The sequence below is a fragment of the Mastomys coucha genome, unplaced genomic scaffold (genome assembly GCF_008632895.1).
Source record: "Mastomys coucha isolate ucsf_1 unplaced genomic scaffold, UCSF_Mcou_1 pScaffold6, whole genome shotgun sequence".
In the NCBI taxonomy this organism is placed as follows: domain Eukaryota; kingdom Metazoa; phylum Chordata; class Mammalia; order Rodentia; family Muridae; genus Mastomys; species Mastomys coucha.
The window spans coordinates 132,177,369-132,182,185 of NW_022196912.1; the positions used below are offsets into that span (position 1 = coordinate 132,177,369).

Sequence of the window (4,817 nt, forward strand, 5' to 3'; positions counted from 1 at the left end):
TTTCCTCTTCTACCTACTTGTATATGTTGTGGTGCAGGAAGGCATTTTATCCTTGTACACTCATAGTTCCCTATGAGAACTTGTTCTCACAGAGCAGTGGAGCATCCACAACAAGCTTTCTCTGCCATCCTTCAGCAAATGGGTAACATGCTTTGGATTTTGCTATCTTGTTTTATTCCTTTTGAGTTTCAAGAGTTGAGTGATTTCTTCTGTGGATTTTTACCTAATTTTTGTAAGAATGGAACAGTGATTGAACAAAAAGAGAGGGGTCCATTCAGATTTAGATGCTTGGACCAAAGCATCAGGTAACCTGCTACCTGATTTCTTCATGATTATATATTTATCTTCCTTTAGTACAGTAGAATCATTATGATTTTTGCTATACTTGAAATTAAATTTCTTTTTAGATTATGTATACTATGCACCTAAAAGTCAAATTAGTTCATTGTTTTACAATTTCTTTTTTTTTAAAAGATTTTATTTATTATATGTAAGTATGCTGTAATTGTCTTCAGACCCCCAGAAGAGGATATCAAATCTCAATACAGATGGTTTGAGCCACCATGTGGTTGCTAGTATTTGAATTCAGGACCTTCAGAAGAGCAGTCAGTGCTCTTAACCTCTGAGCCATCTCTCCAGCCCGGTTTTACAATTTCTAAGTAGTAAGCTTTGAGTCTTCTCACCATGAATAAAAAGGACTAAGAATAGTCCATAGTAATCCATGACTTTATATTTTCCAAGTCTTGGGCAATCAGTTCTCTATACTACAGTTTGGATACATCTCCCTCTGTCTATCTCAGTCTGTTGTTTTGCACTTAATTTTTTAAAATATCTTATTTAAATACTGTAATGTTGGAAGAAGTGAGTTGCATACAACGTTATTATTGCATGAGTGTTTTAGGATACAAAAAGATGGACATATCTTCTTTGTTTGCTGATATAACTGTGTGGCCAACACACATACACACAAACACACACACATTCCTTCAGCATGCTGCAGTGTTAGCATTCATGGTTCACTTGCTTGTGAAGACTGGTATACACTGTGGTTCACTTTGTAACTTCCATCAAGACAATGCCATGAATTTACTCATCTGAAAGAAAAGAAATTCTAGTAAGCCTAGTTTAGCTTTCAATCTTAAAGATCTTAAAGGCTTTCTCCTTTCATGCTGCAGAGGAGAAAGCTGACAGAGAAATGACACAATCCTAACATACTCTATCACCACATGAACTATAAGAACTATTATATCAATTATCAATAATCATCTCAATTCCATCTGGAAGTATCATTTTGTGTGAATTTATAGCAACAAAAAAAATTATAGTTCTTTTATTAGAATCCCTTATAAACTTCAGTGGTTTTAGCAAACCTTATTCCTAGATGGACTGCAAGTAGTCAGAGGACTGGAATAAGTTCTGGTTAATTCTCTGTAAGCAGCTTTTTGACCATTCAACAGTCCACAGAATGTTTGGGAGGGGAGTTTGCCACCTCTCTTGACAGACACAGTAGGAAACATTCTGAGGAAGATTGTCATTATGAAATGACAATAGTTTCTCAGAGTTGAAATGTTTACTTTCTTCCCAATGTATTAGGAAATAGTTTGATCTTTACCATAGAGCTCCTGTTTATTAATAGCTATCTCCACTTTTCCTTTCCCACTGTTTCATTGCTCAACAAACGTATGTGGCTTTCATTATTGTATTTTAATTGGTTTCTATTCCCTAGCTGCATGAGGAAAGCTTCTTCATGTGCTGTTGTTAAGGTACTAATTGAGTGCCCAGGAGTCAAGCTAGAGGCAAATATCACAGAATCCCCAACTCACCAGAAGAAAACACCCAATTGAGTGAATGTGTTTTAAAACACTCACATAGAAGTGTTGTGCCATGAATCTAAGGAAAGTGAGAATTACAGACAGTAGTATTGATGCAGTTAGGCCCCGTACTTTTCCACAGAGCCTGAGCAACAGGGCTCTTGTTTTCAAAGGTCAGAATAAAATTTAATTTTTTTTCCAAAAGAGTTTAATTTTTCTAACAGGCTCTGCAAGGTAAGTAGTCATCTATACCACCTTAGAGACTGTGTTAGCGCAAGGAGGGAGTTGACTACATCACCTAGAGACTTAGTTTGTTGGGCTTACAAAGTCCAAGGTCATAGCCTCCTGGAGAAGACAGCTTAGACAAGTCCAACTACAAGGATACCAAGTAAAGAAACTTGGCTAGGTTAAACAAATTCTTGGTTGGGATCCCTGAAGGTTTCACATCCAAAAATTCTTTTTTTAAAAAATTATTTTTTTAAATTAATATATTTTTAATTTTATTTTAGATGCTGATTAGGGCCTCCTCCCAGTCCTCCTGTCCCACAGTCCTTGCCCCCCAACCCCTTTCTCCTCTGAAAAGGTGGGAATACCCTCTAGGTATCCACCCCCTCCCTTGTACATGAAGCCTCTGCAGAGCTAGGCACATTCTCTCCCACTGAGGCCATATATGGCTGCCCAGTTAGAGGAATAGATTTCACAGACAGGCAATAACTTTTGGATAGCCCCCACACCAGTTGAAGGACCCACATGAAAACTGAACTGCACATCTGTTACATATGTGCCAGGGGCCTAGGTTCAGTCCGTGTATACTCTTAGATTGGTGGTTCAGTCTCTGAGAGCCCCAAAGAGTCCAGGTTAGTTGGCTCTGCTTGTCTTTCTGGGGAGTTCCTGTCCCCTTCAGGTTCTTCAATCCTTCTCCCAGCTTTTCCATAAGAGTCTGTGAGCTCCATCCAGTATTTGCCCGTGGATATTTGCACATTCCAGTCAGCTTCTGATGAATATATAGTGCTTTCTCAGCAGATATCATGGGGAAACACAACTTTAAAATCCTTTGCCTGGAGTATAATTAGTAAGGTATGTGGGGAAGCAGAAAATTAAAAGGTAGTTGGAAGAAGATTATATGTGACAACTAAGTTTGGATTTTATCATGTAGTGTTCTCTAAGTGTTGGACTCATTTGTAGATGGCATTTTGGTATTACAAGGATAGGCCATTAGAATTCACCACAATTAAGAAGTCAACTATCTTGATTTATTTAAGGAGAAAGTTTTAGGTTGATATTTAACCTATGTCATAAATAATATCTACTAAAGGACCTTTATTTAAACAGAGAGAGTAGATTTATGCAAAAATTTAATAACATTGCTTTACTTTCACTATTTTAAATGCTCAGTTTTTATTATAATAATAATCACTTTCAATTTGAATAAGTAATATGTTTCCTCCACAGCACATTTGTATAGGTCAAACTTGCTAAGTCTTTTAAAAGACAAACCTGAGGTCTGGTGGCAGCAGAGAAGAATGAAGATGACTCTGTTGTTTCTGAATTCTTCAGAGGGGTGTGACGATATCATTACCTAGGACAGGAATTACAAAATAGAACAAAGGAAAGAAAAAATCAAAGCCAAAAATAAGAAATGTCTTGCCTATTATTACTGGATATCCAACAAAGTTTACTTAAATCAGAATCCACACTTCACATTTGTGACAAATGTGACAAATAAAAGCATGTCATAAAAACAGTCTTTTCACTGGTAAATCCTACTCCCTCATTAAATTGCTTCATCTCAAACATGCTCATGTTGCCCTTTATGTTCTGTTAGACATTAACCCTAGGTTATTCTCTTGCTTCCTAGTTCTAGCTTGGTCTAGGTTTTTTTACCCTTAAATGTGAGGGTTTTCCTGTGTGTTTACTTCACTGCTTTCACTTTTGTGCACTTCTGAAACTGCATTTTGCTAATGGTTTCCATGTCACAAATTCTAATAGCTATAGTCTCATAGCTATCTTTGTACCCTGTCTGGCCTTCAAATGAAAACATTTCCCCTAACCCCTTCTTAATGGATGTGTATCACTAGGAAATTGTTACTGCATTATTTGTGTTAAATGTTTCCCAATGGTCTATGCGGCAAAGAATTTAAGAGTAGGTCCTTAAATGATAAGAAGTTGTGCTCTTGAAGGGAGTTGTGGGATCATAGCCTCTTCCTTGTTCTCTCTTGCTTGCTGGCTCATAATGTAAGTGATCTTGCCAGCATGTGTTCCTGCTTTGGAGTGCTGGTTTGCTTCTGATCCCAAACAATGGGGCAGTCTAATCATGATTGGACCCTCTAAAACAATGAGCCAACATAGCAGATTTTCTTTCTAAGTCAGTTTGTCTTAGTTTGTTGTTATAACAGCAGAAAACTGAGGAGCACAACTGTCTTCATACTACATAGTAAGTGAAACAAACTCAGGAAAACCAAAAGATCTCTTTTTTGGATATCAGCCACAGATATCCCACTACCCCACCCCTCTTTCCAATAGTTCAAGGTAAATCTCCTTTTGCCTTCCTTGGAGCAAGTCTTCCAACTTTTATTTCTTCCTATTGAAATAGGACATTTTTCTTTCATTTTCAGCTTGAATTTCTTTTAAAGCATATGTTGGTATCAGGAACCAGCTTGGTAGACCTTCTCTTGGAACCCAGTGATGTCACTTGAAGATGACAGGGATGTGCATATGTGTTGCCATTGCAATCACCGTACATTCCCAGAATCCATTTGGCTCACCTCTCACCTTTACCTTCGAGTGATTAAGTCACAACAGAGAACCACTGTAGAATTAATGCACCTGAGATCTTGAACCAGGCAATAGGAACCACTGGGTTTCTTAAATGTTAGTATAGAGATGTTAAAAGGAGGAAGAGGTAGGGCGAAGGAGTTCTTTTCCTTAAGAGGTAAGAAATGATAGGCTTAAGTCCCCTGAGGCTCTGGAGAGAGAGAGAGAGAGAGAGAGAGAGAGAGAGAGAGA

The 4,817-nt window shown here is 37.7% G+C and overlaps 1 protein-coding gene and 1 long non-coding RNA gene across 2 annotated transcripts in view; one reads left to right on the top strand and one right to left on the bottom strand.

The window, feature by feature from the left end:
* The window catches only part of Macc1 (MET transcriptional regulator MACC1), a 255,637-nt gene that overhangs the window by 27,718 nt on the left and 223,102 nt on the right, over window positions 1-4,817 (top strand). The gene's annotated exons all lie outside the window — the stretch shown is intronic.
* LOC116080975 overlaps window positions 3,314-4,817 on the bottom strand; it is a 6,605-nt gene continuing 5,101 nt past the window's right edge. The window contains exon 3 of the long non-coding RNA XR_004114703.1: window positions 3,314-3,390. This is a non-coding gene — a long non-coding RNA (uncharacterized LOC116080975). The remainder of the gene's footprint in view (window positions 3,391-4,817) is intronic.